At 40.2% G+C, this 25,610-nt stretch overlaps 1 long non-coding RNA gene across 1 annotated transcript; it reads right to left on the bottom strand.

Annotated features, from left to right (window-relative positions):
- Positions 1–13,230: 13,230 nt before the first annotated feature.
- Positions 13,231–25,276, bottom strand: LOC141575266 (uncharacterized). The gene is made up of 4 exons (XR_012502732.1): positions 25,078–25,276; positions 22,026–22,175; positions 20,115–21,315; positions 13,231–19,690 (listed from the first exon to the last, which is right to left on the bottom strand). It is a non-coding gene; the product is annotated as an uncharacterized LOC141575266 (long non-coding RNA).
- Between the last annotated feature and the right edge of the window lie 334 nt (positions 25,277–25,610).

The following is a 25,610-nucleotide window of genomic DNA, read 5'->3' as shown; positions in this document are numbered from 1 at the left end:
TAGAAGGGATTGCTTCTCGAGCCAGAGGAAAAGCCATCTGAACTGCGCTGTCTGGCTCGGCTTCAGGGCTCCAGCGGCCAAGCCCAGCGCTTTATTTCGCAATGCGCCCTGTAAGTGTGCGCTCCGGTGGGAGGGGCGGGTGTGCCCAGGACCACCCGTGTGTGTGCAGGCACCAAACAGCCCAAGTGGCAGGGACCCGGGGCACGTCCAGCCCGATAGATCGCTAAGCTTCTCCCTTTTCCCAGATAGCGCCACCAGTGTCACCAGGATCAAAGGCACAGCCCAGATCTACACCGCCGAGGAACTCCCCAAGCATCCCTTTAATTTTGTTTGAAATTCATCTTACTCTTTGGGGTTGCTAAGTGTGGAAAGTTCTTGCAGAAACCAATCCATTCTGTTGGCCCCAAAGCAACCGTTAGTTGTGTATGTCCAAGCACGCATCTCGTCAAGCACTGCTTTGGGGGTTTTAAGTCAAGTTCTTCCTGCTAAAGAACCCTCTTTTCCTCCAATGAAGTCCCACCTCCTCGTTAAATATAAAACCCCTCGTCGTTTGTAGCTCACCAATGTCCAAGCCGCTTAAAGATACTCCTTCAATCAAACCAGACGTCTGTTGTCTGCACAGACGCTTTCCAGGAGGCACAGGGCACTTATGTCACTAGGAAAGGGACTTCTTCCAGAGCAGGCAAGCATGGGAATTATTTTCTTGATTAGAGAATTGGTTCAACCTTGCCAAAGATTTATTAAAATATTGGTTTTAAATCAGTGTTTTCTCTTAGCATGTCTGTAGGAAGTGTCCTTTTAAAAAAACATTTATTGAGTTATAGTCAGTTTGCAATGTTGTGTCAATTTCCAGTGTAGAGCGCAATTTTTCAATTATACATGAACATATGTATATTCATTGTTGCCTTCATTTTCACCATGAGCTACCACAAGATCTTGTATATATTTCCCTGTGCTGTACAGTTTATTTATTCTATATATACCTGCCAGTAACTACAGATTTCAAACTTCCAGTCTGTCCTTTCCCACCCCACTCCCCCCGGCAACCACAAGTTTGTATTCTATGTCTATGAGTTTGTTTCTGTTTTGAATTTATGTTCATTTGTATTTTTCTTTTCTCTTTTTTTTTTTAATAGGAAGTGTCCAGAACAAAATGAAATTAAAACCTTTTTTTCTTGTTAACAGGACAGGTGTTGGCTAAGTTCATAGTTGCCTTCCTTTATAAGACACCTCTCTAGGAGTCCAGTAACAGTACATCTAGCAAATACTGACTAAAATCTACCATATTCTTACACACCTGTTCACTCTCCCATTTGGTGCTCACTGCTTTGCACTTTTAGCCTAGTCAAGTAATGTAACAGTGGCTAAGAAGTTATTACTTGTAAACACAGTAGTCTCAATGAGTGACGTACGATATCATTTTTATCAGTGGGAAACTCTACTTTTTTAAAAATCACTCTTCCATGTACAAGACTGGGGAAGGCATGAGGAAGGGAAGGTTGCATTCAGCATCCTTGCTTCTGTGTTGTGAGCTGGTGGAGGTAACAGAAAAACCCCTTGCGCAGCAAAATTCACAATTGTGCCTCTGAGGATGCACAGTGGGGCATTAGTGCAGAGCAGGTAGGGAAGTAAAATGCTCTAATTGATGGAGTGGGGGAGATTGACTGTCTAGTGGCATCTGGAAGAAGGGAACCTGGGCAATCCCATGGAGAGAGAGTTGAGAGATGGACAAGGTGCCTGGAGGCAGCAGAGGACGGGTCCAGTCCGTTCACATCAGGGAGGCCGCTGGGCTTGTAAAGAACAAGACCAAATCTCTAGTTCTAAGTTATTTGCTTTCCTGCTAGGTGAACTCCAAATCTTCAGTACAAATCCCTATATTTACAGATGCCATGAGTGTGTTGTTTTGGGGGGAGAAAAGGAAGAGGATGGAATTCCTTGTGTGTCCTTGTGGGGCAGGCATGTCAAAGGCCAAGGCCCTGGGGAGTTTATAAGGCAGAGTAGGTCATTGGATTTCGCACCGTATATAGGATAACAAGTTTGGTACAACTGGGTTTTACTTGCTTTAGAGACAATGATCTTTGTCTCAATGGTGAGCAAACAATTGGAGCCCAAATCAAGAGATGATGGTTAAATATGCAGAAATTTTGCAAGGCAGTTGTCAAACCACAGGTAGCTTGAAATTGGTCCCGGTGGGAGGATTTGCCCTGGGATACCAGCAAACGCTGCAAATCAAGGCTTTTTATTTCAGAAAGACCGTTTGCCAGCACATGGCTGGTTTGTGCCCTAGTAATATCAACTTAATTTCAGTTCCAGATCATACCAGCCTCATTCCCTGAGGCCTCCTGTCTGTGCACGCGATGCTTGTTCTGCCGGAAACATTTTCTTCCATATTGTGTTCCTGAAAAATACCTATTTCTGTACAAAATGCAAGGCTCTCTTGATGAGATGTTAGCAGCTCTCCCAGTGTCTTCAAGACATATTTTCGCTCTGCATAGAGTCTGTTTGATTAGAGAGCCTGTTTTTCTATTCATGGCTGTACCAAATTGTCATCAGATTGAGGTCAGGATCCTAGTCTCCTCTTAATCCATGTGTGTTCAGTATCTCCCATAGTACCCGGCGTGTAGCAGACTCTCAAAATTTGTATGTTGAATGAATAAGTGAATGAATAAACAGCTGCTCTCTCTGTGCTGGGCAGGAGAGAAAAACATGTGACTGAAAGACACATTCTGAGTGAGCTCACAGTCTAGTGTTTCCAGAGGAGGAAAGGCAGTAACAAAATAAAACAAACAACCCCAGGACCAATTATTTTACAATGAAACCTCATGTACCAGGAATTCCTCATCTATGAATCTAATTTATTCAGAGCATCAGGGAATGGAAATAGCTGATTGAGCCTCCTTGACGAAGGGTCTGAGAAAGTTCATGTCTTGTGCACTTTATTCCAGGAGAAACCCTGGAACCCCTGCCTCTCAAATCTACCACTTTTCACACGCTTCTAACAGTCTTTGTCAGTTTTTAAAGCCACAGTAGTTTTAAAAGAAGATTAGAGAGAGGTGACTGTTAGAGGTAGGCATATTGATAGCAAAGAGAAATGACAGTTGTCACTGTGACAGGAAGGAAGAAACATATAAAAATTATAAAAACAAACAAATCCAGACCTGAGAACCCTTCATCCGCAGCAGCTTCTTAAAACTACAAGATGTTCTTAAGCAAACAGTCTCAGAAGGTTGATTTCCAGGCACATTTGGTAGAGAAGAAAGAATTTCAGTCTGATTATACGCATCCATGTCCTTGCTCTGTTTCTCATTTCCTGTGTGACCTTGGGCAAGCTACTTAACCTCTCTGAGTCTCAAGTTTCCTTATGTAAAACAAGTGGAGATTGTAAACACTTCCCTACAGGGTTTTTGTGGACAATAAATAAGATTAAAACTGTAAAGATAAATAAAAACATTTATATATTTTGACAACAGAGTAATTATATATAAATAAATATATATAATTTTATATATTTATATAAATATATGAATACATATTAATTTATTTATAAATATGTATTTGAAACCTCTATATATTTTATATATATAAATTTATTTTATACTTATAAATATATATAAAAACTGGGGAAGAAAAGGACTTGAACATAGCTCTCTTCTGGAGATTTATATTTATGTAATCTGGAGATTTATGTATGTATATCTTGTCCATATAAAATGTGGTTCAGAGAATTAGATGTAGAAGTGTGTTTGGGCACCCATTTGACTGTACTTCCCATTTTACAGATAAGAAAATAGAGGCCAAATGTGACAATGAATATATATATGTTCATGTAAAACTGAAAAATTGTGTTCTACACTGGAATTTGACACAACACTGTAAAATGATTATAAATCAATAAAAAAAATGTTTAAAAAAAATGAAAATGGAGGCCAAAGATTCAGATCTTCCCAGCAGAATGAGGAGCTGTTTGTCTAGATTTGTTATTCCATCTTATGTCGCTTCTCAGAGGTAGGTCAGAAAGAATGGATTTACAAAAGAAACTCGTCACCAATGTTTAAATCAAAAAGAGAGAAAATGATTAAAACAAAACTTTAATCTTGACAGAATCCTTAAAGATCATCTGATTGTGGTTGATGTAAGTGGCTCAGATAGGAGTTACAACTCATAGCTTTGCTTGGCCTTGGAATCAGGGATCACGAACCAGTCAACTTCTATTGTCTGCCCACCCTCTACAGCCTGAGATCGGGATTGGCTCTTTCATATGTTCCATCTGATATCATTCTTTCATCATTCTTATGAAGCAGGGATTATAATTCTTCTTTTTTTAATTGAGGAATTGAAGCTTAGAGATTTGTTTTTCAAGCCTTGCCTGAAGGCACTCAGTCAGTTGGTGATAAGGATGTCCCGGGACTGCTAGATCAGGATTAAAATCAAGTTTATCTCAAAAAAAAAAAAAAATTACTGAAACACATTGTATGTGCCAGTTCCTGGTCTGTGTTAGTCCAATACTTGTTCTGGTCCATATTGTTTTCTCAAATATGCCCCAGAGTAGCCAGCTTTGTAAAAAAAAAAAAAAGAACAACCTTGAGGTGAGATGACCATCATTGATGGAGGTTTTCAGCTCCTAAGCTCATGGGAAGAGGACCTGAAACACAGTCCCTTGCTACAAAATAGATTTGCTCAACCCTAAATAATGGCATGCCATTTTCTTAGGCAAATTGAAATCCCCAAGTATGAATTTTCATAGCATAAAGAAAAAAATGATTTTGGAATATTCCATATATTGTCAGAATTTTAAAAAACTACTCACCATCATAATATATAGTTTGAGTCGATTGCTTTATTGCAAGAGACATTTTCTTCACAAATTACCTCCAACCTGTTTTACCAGAATTGCTTCTCACGAGATTTCTAGATGCATTCCATTACATAATACTTCCTGCTGGTCTCTGCTTACTGCCATAATATTCGAACTTGCTTATTACTGTCCCAACGTGGAATCCCTTCCATCCTCAACTTCTCCATCTATGCAAACTCTTCTTTCTTTCAAGTTTCCATGAAAATGCCCTTTCCTGCATGAAATTCTTCTTGATTCTCTGTCTTTGAGAAAGAGGAGAGGAAGGCAACATTTATTGACCTCCAACTTTGTACCAGGACCTATGCCAAGAGCGTGGTATCTTTTATCTCATTGAATTCATCCCAGTTACTAACTGGTACATATTATAAGTATGGAAGGAAAAGAAAGGAATGTCTTAATGAGTTTGTGTTCAGAATCCCAAGTGTTCTAATTACAAAGGTTCTGATGTAATAACGTAAAGACATATCCTTTTTGTGGGTGATGGGGCATCTATATATAATTGATTTAAACACGTTTGCTAATTATCTTTGTTCCACATGGCACTGCTGATGGAGAATTGTCACAAATAGGTGGACAGCTAGATACTCAGAAACAATTAAGACTCAAGCTCTGCTGTGTGTATTTCAAGGATGAGTTTATCTTCTATTTTGGAATATAGACATTTCCTCATATTTTATCTCAATATTATGCCCACATTCCCAGCTCAAGACCATTCATTCTTACAAATCCAAAGAAATGCTATCATTTTGGCAAGCAATATGTTCTACAGCTGAACAAAGACTATTTTTTGAAAGCATCAGAGATCTACTGAAAATTACTGTCTGCAGAGATTTGGAGAGTTAGGTTAGGAAATGGTGGATGCAGAAGGGACAATTCTGATTTTTCTCACAGAGCAGGTTTTGAAGGCTGGAAAGGGCAGAACAGATCTGTTGATTAGCTCGCTGACTTTGGAAATTTATGTTTCTTACCAGGGCTGTCTATGCTGGAGAAGGCTGTCTAAAGGAGCCTAGCCCATAGTTTGAAAGGGGAAATGTTTTCAGCCTAAGCATTTTTCCCCCACCCTCATTGGTCTTTTCCCCAAGAGTTCATACAGGTCATTCCCTCATTATTCATTTCAGAGCAAGCAGGGGCTCTCTGCCACTGTCCAGATGGGTGCATGCCCTGTGCTCTCAGTCCCAGCCATCCACCCTGGACCTTCACACACATAACGCAGGGTAGTTCCTCCCGAGCCAAAGGCATGGTGGGAAAAAGATGTCTGTTTCTCCAAAGACATGGAATATCTCTGAGCCTGTGAGTCTCCCCCAGAACACTGCTCTTAAAATAAGTGATGTAAAGGCAAAGATTTTTAATTTTAAGGGTCTCCGTTTAAGAATACAACTTTTGCTGAGTTCCAAGCAAATCAGATGGCCACAGTTCCTCCTGTGCAGAGTTGCTGCTGCCGAGATCCTGTGATGATCCGCAGTCTGGATGCACTTAGCCTGGACTGTGCGTCTCAGACCTTCATACGCACACACGTGGCCCCAGGTCTTGTTAAAACACAGGTTCTGATTCTGTAGGTGTGGCTTAGAAAATAGCACAGTCAAACTGAGGTTTATTCTATTACTGAACCAAAACTTTTCCTTGAAATGGATATAACGGACTAGAAGGGGAAAGCCAACAAAAATTATTGTTTTTAAGTATTTTGCTTCAGTATGAGCTGAATATACAGACAACTGCTTTGTTAGGCTCACCAGGGGAGAGGGGTGGCATTCAGACTGAAATAACCTGGGCAGAATTGTCGACACCTTTATGGTTTAGCAGAGACTTGGGTGAGTTTCATGTGCAGTGATTGAGGTCACTGGGTCAATGATACGGTTCTAAGCATCTGTAAGCATTTGGCAAACATTTACTGTACTGGATCCATGCCTGGCCGGGCTAGGCTTGGGAAATCCAAAGGGCTTTGCCCTAAAGGATACCATTGTCTTTTGGCCAAGATTTCAGCATTTTGACTTTTGCTTCTATTGTTCCCTCAGACATCCAGACATCCTACCTTTATGTTAAGGAATCTCAGGCTATGGGTTTGCATTCCGTTATTAGCCTGTGCATGAAAGTTAAGTGTATCCACCTGTTTCACTGAGTAGCCATGGGAAACGTTTTGTGCATGTGCTTTGGGAGGGAAGAAAGAGGAAAGACATTTATCTTAGTTCTCTGCTTCCTATGATGACCTGAGGCTTTCATTTTAATAAGGAATTCCTCTCTTGGCAGAGAAGGAAAGCAGATGGTGTATCTTTAAGTACATAATGTATGCTTCCTCCACATATTTTTTTTTTTTTGAAGAGCATGAAGTCTGATTGAGGGAAGTGAACTCATGCTGTGATTAACAGGCATTGCAGTTGGGGTGCCTGGGACAGCTTCCATATGCACCAAGGTGATGGCTTTTCCTGATCCCCACTGCCATCTGCATCCTCACAGGATTTGTAAGAACAACTGTTACTCAAAGAGAGACCATATGATTCCAGTCAGCACAATGACCATTTCATATAACCTGCAAGGGCTTTCTGAGAACTGTAAGTAAAGATTAAATCTCTGCTAATATAGTTTTAGGTAATTCTGGCAAACTCATTATCAAAGTTCTTATATAAGCTGCTGAAGAAGTAATTCTCCCATTTTTTTTTTCCTTTGCTTACTCTGAACGTAAGGTTATTGTTGTTTAAATATATTCGTTTAAAAATACACCTTTCTGTATACACGCTACTCTATATAAAATAAACAACAAGGTCCTACTGTGCAGCACAGGGACCTGTATTCAAAGGCTTGTAATAACCCGTAATGAAGAAGAATATGAAAAATTGTATATACGTGTACCTGAATCACTATGTGGTACAGCAGAAACTAACACAATATTGTAAATCAATTACACTTCAATTTAAAAAATACCTTTCTGCAGACAATATACGGGAGAGCATCTTTATAGCCTTATGTGGCAGGATCAACCTTTTCCAAAAGGTGATTGTGAATTTTCAGGAAAATGCCGTACATGATTGCAACAAATACTTATTCAGAGGATGTCAGGTAGAGTCCTTTGGCCTCTAGAAAGCAAAATCCCAGCTCAGAATTGTGTAAACAACGAGGGACCGTCTGGGCTCACAGGATTGGAGACACAGAAGAGTCGGCTCTCGGGGGAACGTGATCTAACCGTCCGGTCCTGTTTCTCTGTGCTTCTCTTGGCTCTGCCATTTCCTCGTGAATCGGCATCAGTCTCAAGCTGAGCGCAAAGGCTGGGGCAGTTCCAGCTCGTATATGTGCGTTTGGATGCTCATAGTGTTGGAGAAAGGGCTACTCCTGGAAAAATCTCTCAGACAAAAAACATTCCCACTAAATGTCTCCTCAGCTCCTGCCCGACCACTGTTCTTTCCCCTTCAGGCCATGTGGAATTCCGTGAAGTTTTGTTTGAGAGTCTGAAAACCCAAGTTCATACTCAACCTCATGTCAAAGGATTAAGGAAGATTGATTACACATATGGGCCACTTTTCACAGAGGAAATAGTGTATCTGTCAACCACAGCAAGTCCAGCCTGGCTGTTCAAGCAGGCACACAAAGGCCACTGATGACTTCTTTCTGGCCCTTTCTGTTTGCTGTTCCCAGGTCTCACCTCCGGAAGGCTCCGAGGAGAGAAAATCAGAGCCTCTAGTTCTACTGATCAGGAAACATCCAACCTTTATCTCTAAAGCCTGTTTCATTACGTGCATCAGATTTAGAGTTTTTACAGAGCAAGAGGGTATCCCTGGGCCTTTGGTTTATCTGAGATTGTAATGACGTTGCCCCTTTAATCAAGATGCTGGGGTGTGGGGAAGTCAACTCTTAGCTGAATTTTAAAAGTAATGAAAATCTCCTACCCTTTGCATCTTGCTTGCCATCATGGATACCTAGGGAAGTGCCCAGCCTTTCCTGTATCTGTGGTTCTGGAACTGGCAGCACTGGCCTTGTCACACTGGTCCACTCCATGGAGAGTATGGGGTCAGAAACGTCGCAATGGGATGTCAGACCAGAAAGGCTATGTGTGCGTGCATCTGTGTGTGTCTGTGTGTTTTGGTATATCTGACAAGTATAACAGGCCTTTTGCAACACTACAAAAGATCTTATGAGAAATATGTTTAATTAACTTAGAGGATATTGTAAATCTAAGGAAAAGTTAAAGATTTTCAAATATATTTTTTAAATTATGGTATAATTTACTTACAGTGAAATGTACAAATATTAATCACACAGTTTGATATATTTCTGGGTATTTGTTTTAACTGAGGCAAAATGGACATAACGTGACATGCATGGACCTTAAGAACAATTTGATCCATTTTGATAAATTAAACCCCTCAAAATATTAAAACATTCTGTCAACCCAGAAAGTTCCTCAGGTCTCCTTGTCCATCCCCATGAAACACAGGCAGCCACTCACCTGATTTCTGTCAACATAAAGGAGTTTTATCTGTTTCTGAATTTCATAAAAATAGAATTATACCCAAGGTACTCTTTTGTGTCTGACGTCTCTCGCTCAGTGTAGTGAATCTGAGATTCATCCATATTTTTACATGCATCAGTAATTCACTTTTTGATGCTGAATGACATTCTGTGGTGTGATCATATTACAATGTGTTTACACTTTCTCTTCCAATAGGCGTTTGAGTTGGTTTCAGTTTTTGGCTAGAGCACATCAGAATGTTGCACCAAGTGATGGCAAATGTTACATGTTTCTCTTGCCTGAGAAAGGTTTGTCCTCTGGAATCCTTGAGACTCCCTTTCGTCCTCATTCAATTGTCCCATAGAAAACTGACTATTTTTCTCATCCTGTTACCTGTTGCTACCATGGAAGTAAAGGCTCTTTGCATTCTTTGCATCCTGACTGTAAAATGAATTTTTCTCTAGGGATTGTTTGTTGAAGGTGTGTGTCGTTACAATGCATCTGCATTGTTGTGTATGTGTGCGTAGTTGTGTGTGTGAGATTTCCAGGAATTAGCAAGAGGAACCCATACATGTGTGTGCATAGCCGTGTGTGTGTACACAGGTGTGTGTATTCCTTCCAGAAATTAAAGGGAGGAGACTGCAGGAGTTGCTGAAGAAGACATGAAGTGTGTACCACAGAGGAGAAAAACGTAACCATAGAATATGAACATTTTCCTGGAAAATGCTGCTGGACTTGGAGTGCTAATGCATTTATCATGGCCAGCCCTCTGCACATTTTATTAAAACAAGCTGAATAATTTGCAGTGGGGGAAAATGTATGTTAGGGAATTTTACTACTCTATATTCTTTGATTGGAAGAGTAAAATGGATCTTAGGGGAAAAAAAAAACTCTCCAGATAGGGGCTGGAACTTTTCTAAAGAGGGTAAGAAATCTTACAGTTAAAATATGAAAAGCATGGTTCTCTATTAGCACGTAAGGGTAAATTTCAACTCCACAGAGATGCAATGCTCATATTTGAGGGAGCTGAATGTGAACAGGTTTCTAATAAAATGCTTAAGTGTCCATCTTGCTCAATCTTTCTAGCCATTCCCAGTCTTACAATAAATTATGTAAGCTGCATACAGTTTTGGCTTAGTGGCATTTGGGAGAAAGGATCCAAGGAGCAAGGACGCAAGTACTGTCCAGGGAAAGATGAGTGATGTTTCATTGGAAGATGAAGGGGAAGGTATAGAAGCCTAGGATGTGGAGCCAGCACAGCCAGAAGGGTAAGAAGAAGGAATGAGACACTTCCCATCCCCGATGTGTGACAGGGAGAGTGCCCTCGGGGAATAGAAATGCTGATGTGTGGGCTACGTATTTGGTGGGGGAGTTTATTTTCAAAACAAGTCAGTTGATTCTTTTCCATTATATGTTATTACAAGAAATTGAACATATTTCCCTGTACTATCCAGTAGATCCTTGTTGTTTATCTATTTTTTTAATTTTTATTTATTTTTTATTGAAGTATAGTCAGTTTACAATGTTTTGATTTCTGGCATACAGCATAATAGTTCAGTCATACATATACATATATACATTCATTTTCATATTCTTTTCCATTACAGGTTACTACAAGATATTGAATATAGTTCCCTGTGCTCTACAGTAGGTCCCTTTTGTTTATCTATTTTATATATAGTAGTTAGTATCTGCAAATCTTGAGCTCCCAGTTTATCCCTCCCCACCCACTTCCCATCCTGGTAACCATACGTTTGTTTTCTATGTCTGTGAGTCTGTTTCTGTTTTGTAAATAAGTTCCACATATAAGTGATATCGTATGATATTTTTCTTTCTCTTTCTGGCTTACTTCACTTAGAATGGCAATCTCCAGGGCTGTCCATTTTACTGCAAATGGCATTATTCTATTCTTTTTTCTGGCTGATTAGTATTCCACTGTATAAATATACCACAACTTCTTTATCCAGTCATCTGTCAGTGGACATTTAGGTTGTTTCAATGTCTTGGCTATTGTAAACAGTGCTGCTACGAACATTGGGGTTCATGTATCTTTTCAGATTAAAGTTCTCTCTGTAGTGGGATAGCTGGATCAAATGGTAAGTCTGTTTTTAGTCTTTTGATGAATCTCCATACTGTTTCCCATAATAGCTGCACCAAACTGCATTCCCACCAACAGTGTACACGGGCTCCCTTTTCTCCACATCGTCTCCAGCATTTATCATTTGTAGACTTTTTAATGATGGCCATTCAGACTGGTGTGAGGTGATACCTCTTGAAACTAACATTGTAAATCAAGTACACTTTGCTAATTTTTTTTTAATTTAGAAAACATACAATAAAGTTAGTTGATTTTTCTTTTCTGCATGAAAAATAAACCCACCAGAACCATCCATAATCTTACCTATAATTATGGCCATCCTTTTATTCAATTCTTAACAATAACAGTGAGGTAAGTTCTGCTATATTTCCTCTTGAAGTTAAAAAAAACTTTTCTGAGGCAGAGTAGGGGTAAGAAAAGTTATATTTAATGGCCACAGATCCTAGGTTTAGAAAGAAAAGAAGGAGATTGAGGGTAATAGAGACAGAAGCGGTTGGATCTGAAGACACTGTCTTTCTTCACTGCATTCTTAGTGGCCAGGACCACACTGGGAACAGGATATTTATGAATAAATACATGAATTACTTGCCCCAAAGTCACACAGTGAGAGATGGAGAAGTCGTTTTCTGCTGCTTCTGTTAAAGGTGTGCATTTTATTTCTTATAACTGATCTAACCTTTTTCATAGCTCCCTGAATCCCAGAGGGGATGGGCTACGAAAGGGGAGCAGTAGTGTTGGTCAGAAGCACCAACTTGATAATGAATATATCTCAGCCTCTTTGGATTTAAACAGTTTCATTCAGATAACCCAGCCCCCCTTCAGATAATTACTCAGCCTTTCCAATTCCCTGCCCTTTCGACTGTTCTACCAAAGATGACCTCAGGATCCATGGAGGAGTGGGTGCACTGGACCTCACAGGAGTGACGGAGAGGATGTCCAACTCTATGTGCATGGACTCCAGTGCTGTCCTCTGGGCCTGCTGGTCTCCAGTGTGTTGTCTCTTGTCTGTTTTGTCAGGACATCCTTCTGGGAACACCCGATAGGGAACAGGGGCCAGGACTGGACTGCATTATCTTATATTACATCATGCTGGCCTTGCCCTACGTACTCTGGATTTAATACACCCTAATGGCTATGGAGACTCATGCAGGATACAGCTCTGATGAACCCTTATAATCAGCAATGTGGCTTCTATTACAAGAAATAACCACTTATAGAAGCCAGAAAGTACACAGGCCAAGACTTTTAATAGTCACTTGGAGCTACCCCACTCTTTATTACCCACAATTCACGGGGCTAACTAGGCCCTTGACAGTGACCATGTGATTGTGAAAAGGAGTTCTGTGACTGTACTCAGACCCTAACTGGTGCCCACCCGCTCCAGGATTCTGGCCAGAGGAGGACATGAGGACCCAGGATCTCTTGGTTTGCCTCCCTGCTGTCTCCTTTCCTTTTCACACATTCAGTGATCAGCAGGGGCAGATGTTTCTATTTATTTCTTCTCGTATGTTCAGAAGTGCTCAGACATGCTGTGTTCCTTAGGCCAGGAGGCCTCATGGCCTCTCCTTCATAGGCATGTGATTTGAGTACTTCAAACTAATTCTTCATATAAAACCAAAAGACAAGCGGGAAGTAGGGATGTCCTAGGATTAAATGCAACAGTTGAATGTTTTCAAAGGATGAAAGTTCCATTACGAAACAGTCGTACTTTTCCTCTTCATAGAAGGAGACAGCACAATTGTATTATTTTTCCACTTGAGACCCACTAACGAAAGAATATCCTTTGGAAATTTTTTAAACATTTTTTATTGACTTATAATCATTTTACAATGTGTCAAATTGGAAACTTTTTTAAAATTTTTTTGTTTGTTTGGGGGCAAGGTAATTCGGTTTATTTATTTATTTATTTAAAAAATTTATTGAAGTGTAGTTGATTTACAAGGTGTACAGCAAAGTGATTCAGGTATACATACACATACATATATGTTTTTTCTTTTCAGATTATTTTCCATTATATGTGACTACAAGACATTGAATATAGTTCCCTGTGCTGTACAGTAGTTATTTATTTATTTTTAACAGACATCCTGGGGACTGAACCCAGGACCTCGTGTGTGCTAAGCACGCACTGTACCACTGAGCTATACCCTCCCTCCTTCCCACCTCAAGGAAAAATATTTTTAAATATGCTTCAAATCAGACTCAAGCTCACCTCAAATATATCTGTGGTTATAAGGGGCTGAGGTTGTTCCTTTTTTATTTCCTTTAGGTTATCATTAGATAGTAAAAACCGCAATGCTTGTAAGGGTGGCTTTATAGAAGGTCCTAGAAAAGTTCAGTGGGTCTAAGTCCAATGCTTAATACACACTCTGAATGCTAACATTTTTGTGTGACTCTGCACTTCACCTTCAAATTAACTTAAAAAATTTCTTTCATATGTTAGCAAGCAGCTGCCTGCATGCTAACCATTGAGATGGATGGGTAATCCTTCCAAATTGTGACAGCATCCCCAGGGACGACTTGAGGTACACCACAGGGGAGGTTACTGATGGGAATGATTTTAGATTACTCATGCCGACTTCGGAGAGCCCCACCAGCTGCGAACAGCAGTGAACCATTAGTTTTAAGTGTTACTGGGTGAGTTTAAATCTGAGATTCTCTTCGTGGGATGAAACCCCTGCAAACCGAGACTGTGGGCTTCCATCGGTTCTGACCTGCCAAAAAAGGAATCTACGCAGACAAAAACCAGAGAGGCATATGGATACTGGAAATAAAGTGTTTTTACATCTAATTGTAGTTTAGTTTTAACTCTTGATTTAAATGGTTCTAATTTCCAAAATACTGATAGACCCTTATGGAGGCATATGTGCTAAAGCATCAAGGTCAAAAACACTAGTATCTCCAAATTAGAGTCAACTCAAGGTGGTGGTTACCCTACTGTAATACTGCAGTTCATCGCTGCTACTGCTTTAAGCCAGTGGTTTTCACTTTGGCTATATATTGGAATTATATGGGATGCTTTAAAAATATATGAATGCCTGGCTGTAATCCAAAAGATCCTGATTTAATTTTTCTAGGGTGTGGTTTATGCAGCAGAAGTTTTAAAATTTTTCCAGGTGATTACAATTTGCAGTAAAGACTGAGCCTCACTGCTCTGAGCAGCAACAGGTGCTTAAATAGTTGGGTGGATGACATAAGGGCAGAGATGCATGGCTACCAAATAGCTTACCTATTGAAGGTCAAAAAGTCTTTGGTCCTTTTTGCACCAATAATCTTGATTCTAAATAGGGTCATCAACCATTTTGGTTTGCCTGAGACTGTCCTAGTCCCATACCCTGTGCAAACCAGGACTACAAGTCCCCCTCATCATAAGGCCTATGGGGGTTCCCTGTAGAGGAAACAGGAGAGAGACATGTTGGTCCAGAGCAAAGGAGAGTCTGAACTAGTTGGACAGAAAGGACAGCCCTCTGTCAGGAGGATCCCAAAGCCAACTGGTCTGGACTAGCCAATATCAATGTCAGAGGGGTCAAAGTCAAGGGGAAACCTTAGCTGTGGGACTTGTTGGCAATGCCATTTCTTGCTGTTGGCACATGCCTTGGCCGTGAGTCCAACACAGCAGGCCAAGTTCTTCTGAGAGATGCCAGTGTGGAATCAGTTTTGTCTGCCTCCTCAAGTTCATCGCTTGCTGTGGTATCTTTGCTCTTTGTTCTCCAATCATATCAATCTGGGTGGAGAATCCCTGCTCCCTCCTGGCCCTAATAATGCCATTCCACCTCCCTCCTTGAGACCTGCGCTCATGCTGGTCCTGCAGCCTCCTACTCCAGCATCACTGCGGAGGAAGAGCCATTTTTTTTTTAAGATTAATCTAATACCGTGTTTTCCAACCATTCTGATTCATTATTGTCCTCCAAAAGACACTTTTAAGACATTTTAATTTTCCTAATTGTTACCTCATGAAATATTAATAGAACAGAGGCACTGTATATCTGTTTATGTGATGCAGCCCTTTGGAGGGCCACAAGCCATTATAATCTCTAATTTTTATTTTTTGCTTCTCCCTCCCCAGGAATCAATTTTTGCCCCCTTGGGGGCTATCTCCTCTCCACTGAGAATGCACGAGCTATGGTCGTACTCCCATAGAATTTTCTACTTCACTTTGTCTTGCTCCCACTGTACCCTGTAAAGAATTCTATCATTACATCTGTAATATTTCATAACTCATAGTTCAAATTATTGTTGACTCCATTTGTAAGGGACTAGTTCTAATTATATCCCCGGGGGGTGTATATTTATCCTTTAGCCACTGATAAGTGCCTGTCTCATGTTAAGTCTTCAATAAATATTTTGATGAAGGAATAAATATGTGGCCCAGATTTTTCCAGTCCTCATCATCTTATAATAACTGCCCCCAAGACACACACAAACCACTAATTCAGGTCTTCTGGGCTCTCTATGTCCTTCCCAAGTGATCAGGGAGTCATCAGGGAATATCCATCATTTGCTTTAAACAAGTTTTCCGATTCCTTCTGTTAAGTTAGTCCCCCTGCTCATTTGTCTCAGTGACTGTATTCTCTGTAGCACATTTTCTAAACTGCAGGAGTGTCATTTAAAGCTCTGTTTTAAGGGGTGGAACTTCATCTCTCCAGCAAACTTCCTTTGTTGTAGGAAAAGCAGCAGTACAGGTTCTCTGCTGATGAAGCGAGTAACCATCCTTTGGGCGGGGCCTCAGGGATGCGCTGGCCGAGGAATTCCTGCCACTCCAATCTCCATACCCATTAATACAGGGAAGTTAGAAGCCATAGGGCAAGATGGGGCAAATTTCAATAGCAGCACTTTGACCTTCGGATGGAATGAATTCAAGACCCAGACCACTTCCGAGAGATTCAAAGTAACTGAAATGAGTCCTCTGAGGTGAAGTTCTCCAAGATGATGGGCATGGCTCTCCCCAGTGGATTAGGCAGTCAGTGAGGTGGCTGGTGCAGGTCACAGAATGAGACAATGCCAGGATTGTGACCCGGCCGCTGGGACAGGATTGGGGAACCTGGCTCCAAGTCTGACCGGAAAGTATGATCTCTCAGAGTTGCCAAAATGGAGACTCTGGTCAAAGAGATGCTGAGCATCTGTGGTGACTGAACACAGGTAGGGAGGAGCTTCCACAAGGAACCCTGAGAAACCAGAGTGGGAATAGGGCGATGGGTGTGAGCACAGGTTTGGAGGGCACAGGGACAATGAACGGGCTCCAGGATTGGACAACCCAGTCTCTTCTAGTTTGAGGATTGCATTACTTTCTTAGAGCTGATGGAACAAATTGTCATGAATTTGGTGGCTTAAAACCACAGGCATCTATCCTCTCGTAGTTCTGGAGAGCAGAAGTCCAAACTCACAGTTTTGCCTTACATAATTCAATGCTGTTGTTAGAAACATATACACTTAGCATTGTTACATCTTCTGGAAAATTCATCTATCATTGATAATATCATTAAATAATGTTCTTCTTGCCCCTGATAATTTTCCTTGCTGTGAAGACAATTTTATTTAAAATGAATATAGCTACCCTATCTTTCATTTAATTACAATCAGCATGATATATCTTTCTCCACCCTTTTACTTTTAATTTATATTTGTCTTTATATTTAACGTGGGTTTTTCATGAAAAACCTGTAGTTGGGTCTTGCATTTTTATACTTGGATTAATACCTACCATGTTCATAACTGTCTTCTATTCATTGCATTTGTTCTTTTTTTTCTCTCTTTTTCTGCTTTCTCCGGTTTTAACTGAGCATTTTATATTATTTCATTTTATCTCCTTTCTGAGCACATCAATAAGACTTCAAAAAATTTAGATGTTCTAGAGTTTATGATATACAGTTTTAACTAACCTAAAATAATACTTTAGTACCTCATGTGAAGTACAGATACTTTATAAGAGAGTATTCCCAATTTATCCCTCTCATCCCTTATAACATTGCTACCATTAATTTCACTCATCCATACGCTATAATCAATACATTGTTACTACTATTACTTTAAGCAAATAGTTATATTCTAGATTAATTAAGAACTTTAAAAATCTTATTTTAATCTTCATTTACTCCTCCTTCAATGTTCTTCCATTTTTTATATAGATCCAAGTTTCTTACCTACATCTTTTTTCTTTCTTGAAGAACATATTTTAACATTTCTTTCAGGTCTGTTGTCAATAAATTGGTTTTGTTTTTGTGAGAAAGTACTTCTCCTACACTTCTGAAGTCAATTTTGCTAAATATGGAATTTTAAGTTAGTGAGTTTTTTTTTCATTGAACACTAAATAGTTCACTCTACTCTCTTCTTATTTACATGGTTTCTGATTAGAATTCTGCTGTTATTATGGTCTTTGTTCCTCTATAAGTTCTGTCTTCTTTCAAAATCAATTCTTTGGTTTTCTGAGGCTTGAATATGATAGTCCTAGCTGTAAGGTTTTGTTTGTTTGTTTGTTTGAAATAACATGTAAGAACCAAAGAAATCACAACTTGAATGAGAAAAAACAATCAAATGACATCACACTGAGGTAAATCTGATGTTGCAGTTATATGACAAGGATTTGAGAACAGCTCTCATAAAAATGCTTTAATGATCAATTATAAATTCTCTTGGAACAAATTAAAAATAGAAGATCCCATCAAAGAAATAGAAGTTATAAAATATAAAATAGAAATTATAGAACCAAAAATACAGTAGCATAAATAAAAATTGCTAGAAATCTTGATAGTTGAGTGGAGATGACAGAGGGTAGAATTAATGCTCAAGAAAAAAAGAAAAATCAGCAGGACAGATGAAGCCAGATTGGCATGATATTGATAAATGATGAAAGTGTGTGATGGGTACATGAAATCTATCATCCTGTTCTCTCTACTTTTGTTCCAACTTAAAAACTCCCATAATAAAACATTCTTTAATTTTGGTTATAGAAGCTTTGTAAGAAAGAAGATAGAAAAAATGTACATAAACAGGGGGATAGATTGGTGGAGAAAAGCTGATACATGAATACATTTTTTTAAGTAAAGGAAATATGAAATACTCATATTCGCTCTTGAATTCCATAATCATGTAAATGATCACTTTTTAAACTGATAGATATTGAGATACTTCTGCTATGGACTTAAAAAAATTCTATGTATTTTTATACAATATTTGTATAAAATAATTTTATACAAAATATACAATATTTTTACCCAATAAAACCTTTTTAAAATTTAAGAAAAACTCATCTACACGCTCAAATCTGCTTTCTTGGTCACAAATACCACAGAACCCCACCTAGTTTCTTCAATATTTGAAGGAATCAACAAAATTGACCAAACACAGCAGAGAATTGTTCATTCTCCCTGTCCCTTCTTGCTAATTAAATGCTTTGTGTTTGCCATGGGAAAGGAAGGTGGGGGAATTTTGCATTTCCAATTAATTGCAGATGCAGGAACACACCAGTTGTGTGATAATTTGCATCACTGGTCCACTGGACAGCTCTGGCCAGTGGGTGGGGATGGGTGGGGTTCAAACCCCTTTACCCAAGGGGCTTCCTCTTCGTCCTTGCCACAGAGCTGACATTTGTGAAAACCCTCTACCCTTTCTTTTGTTGTCTCTATTTTTCCTGACCTCTACATATCCCTCTGATGTATTTCTTGTGGTTGTAGGCCTCCTAGGCTATTTTGAGATCTAATAACTTTGTTGTTGGTGTGGCTCAAAGCTATAGAATAAAGACAGAACGACAATCAAGAAAGCACCAGCATTTCTTGGCTAAAATACTAACTCCTTTTCCATAAATCATTGACAGGACCTTCAGAAAGGCAAGGTCGGCTGGTGGTAGCTTTCAGAAAGGGCTCATATTATATAATCCCCAGGCCCTGAGGCCACCCAGAGTTGATTGTTTTCTCCTTGTTTTGGGGTATGAGTATGCATGTGTCAGAGTGTGGGAATTCAAACACATGTGCTGGATGCTAAAACACACATGTGGCCTTAAACATTCAGCTCTGTCTGCTCCACACCCTGACATTAAAACAAGTTGTCTTTTGGAATAAGATTCTATTGCCTAGACTCTTAGTTGAACAGGATTTTAAACTCGTGAACTTTGTTTACTTTAAACGTTGAAAAAGATTAAGAACCGTCAAATCAACCAGGTAGTCCTTGTTCTCAGCATCCTGTTAAATTTCAAAATCTGAAAAGTGAATGTTGCAGATGAAGTTAGGGTCCTGGAGGTCAGCCTGTGGATGCCACAGCATGCTGTTGTGAACTGACCATGTTTGCCTGGAGCTCTGTCACTGGGCTACATGGAGAGGAAAGGACGGGAGACAAGCCATTAGCAGCAGGTCAGTATAAGTCGAATGGTGCTTATGCAGTGCTTTGACATGGATTTTCTCATTTTATCCTCACCATGACTCTGCACAGAGATGAGTAAGACAAAGAGACCTAAGGCTGGCTAGCCATTTCATCGATTCATTCATTTATTCACCTATTAATGCATTCACCATTTACTGCATCTTATTCTGTGCTGTTCACTGTACTCCAAGCCTGGGATATATTTATTAGAAAAACAAGCATGGCTCTTCCTCTCATGGAATTCATACACTAGTGGAGAAGGGTATATAATCACAGCAATAATTAAATAATCACAGACTGAGATAAACAACATGAAGGAATGTGATCTGCTTTTGGAGACCACATCACATAAGAACATGGCTTAGACTCACCAGGTCATGGAGAAGGTGATGACGAACCTAGGATCTGAAGGGTGATTAGAGGCAGGCAGACCAACAGGGCTGAGTAGGGAAAGAGCTTTCCAGACAGAAGTTCCAGTGCATGACAAGGTTCCGTAGCTGGAGGGATGACAGCATTTCTAAAAAACTGAAACAAGGGCAGTGTGGCTGAGGTCGGAGAGTGATTTGGAAAATGAGGCAAAAGGAGAAATGGGTAAGTTGCAGATCACGCAGAGCCACCTTGCGAATTTTGTCACGAGCCTCAGAGCAATGGGAAATTGCTACAGAGATGTCCTGGTTGCCAGATGGACGAAGGCTTGGAGGTGAAATCCATTATTATCGTCAGTTTGAGCAAGAATAGTTGATAGCTTAAATGGGCTATTGGCAGTGCAGACGGAGACATCTGGACGGGTATCAAGATTATTTAGGAAACAAAACCAACAACACTTGCGTGATGAATTGGGTATCACAGTTGAAGGAAATTAAAATGACAAAGACGATTCCTAGTTCTCTGGCCCATGCAACTGAATAGATTCAAGTGTTATTCACAGAAATAGCACCAGAAGAGGGCTGGGCTGGGGTGCAGAGAAATTCAAAGATTGGTCCTGGCTTCGGACGTAATAAGATGCACGTGGCATGCAGGCCTCCAAATGGAGATTGTGAATGGCTAGTTGAATACATCGTTGTGAAGTTCAGAGCAGAGGTCCTGGATGAGACAGACATCCCTAAATCATCAGCATTTAGATGGTTCCTGCAGCTAGGGGTGCCGATGACTGTCTCGGAGAGGGGTCATGAGGAAAGACAGGAACTCAGACACAGCTTGGAGGAACTCCATCAGGTCAGCTAAGAGCAGGAAGACGAGCCTGTTATGGCTACTGAGGAAGAGACACAGGAGGATGAAAGGAAATATGAAGAGTGTCCTATGAACTGTGACAAATACTTTGGTCAGGTGAGATGGGGACGTGAAGGAAGAGGTCCTGTTAGATGTGATGTGACGACGTGGTCCTCAGCCTCTCCACCGGATCTTCCCAACTGACATGCTAATGAGCATGTGAACAGGGTGCTTAAAGCTTAAAAGGAGGGACATTTTTTTTTTCATTTCATGGCAGTAAAACATTTACTGCCTCATAATAACCTTGTGACCTTATGAAAAAGGACTTAAACTCTCTTCGCTTTGGTTTCCTCATCTATAAAACTGAAACATAAAATGCAATTATATATTTATTACTATATATTATATTTATATACGCAATACATGTTATGTATACACAAAAATTGTGGTTAGGTGTCCTGAAGCCTTTTAATGCTTTGGCTTCCTCATCTGTCCTTATCAGACTGTCCTCACCCTACATTGGTTCAATCATGCTCAGGACCCTTGGCTTTGCCATTCACACACCCAACTTTGGACTTTCCTGCTCCTTGAATCTGAGACATCAGCTTGTTTCCATGTTTGGGTACCAATCTCAGCCTTCAAAGTGGAGGAGACAACCGAGACACCTAGGGCTAAAGTTCATGTAGCAAGAACACTGGCGGAAATCAGCCAAGACCTCCACAGACAAGGACACGCTGTCTATGTTTCCTTCACATAAACCAAAAATCTTTTCAAATAAAATTCTTCAACTTCATGTCCAAAGGTACAAACAATGTGTCATGACGGATGAGTTTAACCAGTTGGCTTTTAATATTACCTTAGACCAGACTTTCTCAACTTTGACATTATTACTATTAACACTTTGGGTAGGTTTTGTGTGTGTGTGTGTGGTGTGTGGAGGGACTGTCCTGAGCATTGCATGATATTTGTCAACATCTCTGGTCTTTCCTCACTACATGTCAGTAGCTATGACAACCAAAAATGTCACCAGGTATTGATTGCCACATGTCCTCTGGAGAGGTAAGCAAACTCACCCTTGGTTGAGAATCGCTGTCTTCAACACTTATCTTCCTGTGCCGTGTTGCTGTTCTTTGCAACCCTCACTTTGGAAACAAGTAGCAAATCCCTGGGGCCTCACGTAAAAAAGTGCTTGCCAGTCCCCTTAATACTTCCATTCAGGATTCCTGGGTGCACAGCAAAATAGAAACTCATCAGTTTCGTTTTGTTTTACTGCCATGCCGTAGGGGAAAAGCAAATTTATCTGGGTGTGCACGAGTGAGATAGAAAGATGTATTTTTGTAACACAATTAAGAGTGGGGAGAAATCGCATGCAATTAGGTTGGAAAATGCCTTGTTTAACATGCATTTGGCATAACATAGCCAGGAAGTTGCAAATTATAGAATATAGATTTTCATTATCAGGTCTGCATAAAGACCCGGATTTGCAGGTGGGTGGAAAGTATGTAAATTGTTTGATGCTGTTAACTAAGGCTTAATATTTTTCTACCTCAATTTTTACTGCTGTTTCTTTAAGCACATCTGCTATATTTGCATTTTTTTTCAATTGCTCTTTTTTGTAGTATGTTCCTATCATGGTCTCTGCCATAGGATATCAACAGCGTATGGAAAATAATTTCATAGTCTTCAAAGGCTGGAAAGAGTAGAGAAGGGACATTTGACTGTCTCTAGCCTGGGCACACCCAGTGTGACTGGGAAACCATGGAATCTGTTTTCTCATTGGCCAAAAGGGAAGGGGGGGGTGTGTGGTCACTATTCATTTTCTAGTTCCCACAGGACTCCCTGACTTTTTAAAAAATAATTCATCACTTGATCATTTTAAGGATTTTTTTTTTTTGGAAATTCAGTTCATCATGTCTATTGTTTTGTACGACACATTCCATCTGGCCTTTATTTTTTGCCAGTAATCTGCCTGTCTTAGTGCAAACCCTAGCTTACCATGGAGTAGCTGGAAAATTTAACTCTATATTCAGGGTGATGAGCAAAATATATAAAATTGGTGCTGCACGGACCAGATGGGAGCACAAACCAGGAGCAGATACTGGTGACTCCTACTGTGCAGAATGTTAAACTCTAAGTCATTGGATCCTGGAAAAGCACAGAGGTTGAGGGTGGCCAAAGGGGGTTAAAGGGGAGAGGACCAAGAGCGGGGCCTGGAGCAGTGGGAGGCCAGGAGTGTGTCAGGTAGCAGGCTCATCGCTAGTATCCAACGTGGCCGTATTTTGATATTTTAAAAGCAACACACTGTGTGCACCAAGCCTGATTGCTCTACAACTACACTTAGAGCTTTTTTGCAAATATAAACTAAAATTTTTTATTTACTTTTTGTCTATTTTGCTGCAATGTTCAAGGAAAGACCAGATCTTAAAAAAAAAAAAAAAAGTTTATTTAGAAAGTATCATAGCGTAAACAAATTGTACCACTTTTTCTTTTAAAACAAGACTTGTGATGCAAAGCTGAAGCCACTCATGAGGACTGCGCTTTTCTAGAACGTTGGTTTTATTTTAAACAAACATCTGTGAACCATACGTGATTAATAAAGATTTCCTTTAAGGCAAAAAAAAAAAAAAAAAAGTAGTGGCGAAAACCCTGAAGTGTTAAGACCTGAATCCAAGACTCAGCTCAGCCACTTGCTAAGTAAGACTTTGAACAAACCATTTCTCTAACCTTAAGTTCCTTGCCAACAAAATAAGGGCGATGTCCTAGATAACAAATTCTGTTGCTTCGAGATTAGCATCTCATACTGCTAAGTCATCCCCGCATTGCCTTCAGAGACTGTTGAAAAATAATCAGCAATCAGAATGCTTAGTCACAATCTTCAATTATAAGAAGAAAATGGATCCTTCTATAGGCCTGGCCCATTTCGGGGCAGGATGGAGGAGGAGGCAGAAGGAAGTGGAGGGTGTACTAGGCGGGGAGGGGGGCTATCTCTCCCAGCTGCTCTTATGATGAGGAAATAACTACTTAATGGCTGGGCGATTTATAAAGCAGCTGCCGGTGGTGTAGGGACACAGCTGTTGTAAGAAGAAAAAAAAGCACTCGACTTTTTCTTCTCGATATCCCACAGCAGACAAATTAGCCGTGTCGCTTTGAAATAAATGATTTAACTCCCGGTGAGGAATGTTCTTGAGAATCCCTTGATGAGTAAGGGTCTGAAGGGTTGATAAAGTTTCAAAGCTCACATTTTGGGAATAAATCTTCAAAGCATGAGAACCTGACAGAAATAGCAGCTCATAGGAAGTATATACGGCCTCCCCCCAACCCCGCTTGATAGTGCTATAATTGATGGTCATTATTTTTACTCCCAGAGGTAAAATAAAATCAAAGTGATAACATGTCAGAGCAATTTTTCCTTTGTTTCTGGGCCAGGAAGTTGAGAACAAAAGAAGATTCCATTCTCTAATGGCATCGGCTGGGTAAGCAGGGAGTCTGGTTGGTCAGCGCAGGAGAAGGTGGCGATGGAGTGAGAATTAGATGCTCCCTCACTAAGTGTCTGAGAGCAGGTAACTGGATGAGGGGCTTTGCCTGTATTTTCTCACAGGACCCTCAGAGTCATTCGAGAAGGTCTCACGTGTCTTCACCATCCAGATGACAAAACCAAAACCCAGGTAACTTGCCGGAGCTCATCTAGCACTGATGTTTGGAATCATGTTGAGAAGTTAAAATAATGGTTAAGGGATTTCAGGTCAGCCTATTCGAACCTGGAACTGTCACTGTGTGATGCAGTGACTTGGAAAGACTTGCCCTTTGGCACCTAAGTGCAGTTCCCACTTAGCCCAGTGGCCAGCAGACTAGGAGTTCAAAGTCAGTGGCTTTAATTCTATCTGACTTCAAAGCACTTGCTCTTTGTGCCGTAATTTTCTATGCCGAGAGTAACACGGGTTTGCAGGGAAAATTGAAATAAAATAGGTAAATACATCCAACTATAAGAAATCCACTTAATACTGAAAAACAGGACATGTTAGCTTTCCTAATAGTACATTTCTGTTGTTAAGAAAGAAATCTGAATCAAAGGAAATATAATTCTGATGCTTTTCAAAAGATGGTCATCGAACAGCCTTTACTCACCTCTCGTAATTTGGAGAATTAACTTGTGTGTTGTCAATGGTCCAAGCAGGACATGTGCAGTATCTTGCTTTGTGAAGAGTTGCAGGAGTCCATCTTTCAATAAATTCCCCCTGGAAGGAAGGAAATAATCACCTAATCTCATCATCTCCAGATTGAACAGGATCTGCTCTATTACAAATCTGCTTGGACAAGGAGCAGCTCCAAGGGCCAGCCTTCCTCCAGCTGTCTAAATATTTCTTAGCTCCAAAACCTGTCTTATTCTTACTTCCTCCACAAATCCTGCCCCAAGGTCTCTAGGCCACACTGACCTCTTTCTCCCTTCCAGACTTTCCAAGTCCTCTGCTTCTGTGTCACATATTTGGGAACGTGTTTTAATTATTTTGTGTTATCTTCTAGTTCATTTTAAACCAACATTTGTTCCTTGAGATTGGAGACCATACAAGAAATAATTTTTGGTCCCTGCAGAGTTCAGCCTTACAAAGGGAGGATAACAGAAGAATGAATAATACACATTCGGTTTTTAAACCCTGGAG

This window comes from Camelus bactrianus, chromosome 27 (genome assembly GCF_048773025.1).
Source record: "Camelus bactrianus isolate YW-2024 breed Bactrian camel chromosome 27, ASM4877302v1, whole genome shotgun sequence".
Lineage (NCBI taxonomy): Eukaryota > Metazoa > Chordata > Mammalia > Artiodactyla > Camelidae > Camelus > Camelus bactrianus.
The sequence above is the reverse complement of the archived record's forward strand: the minus strand, read 5'-3'. Positions and strand labels throughout refer to the sequence as shown.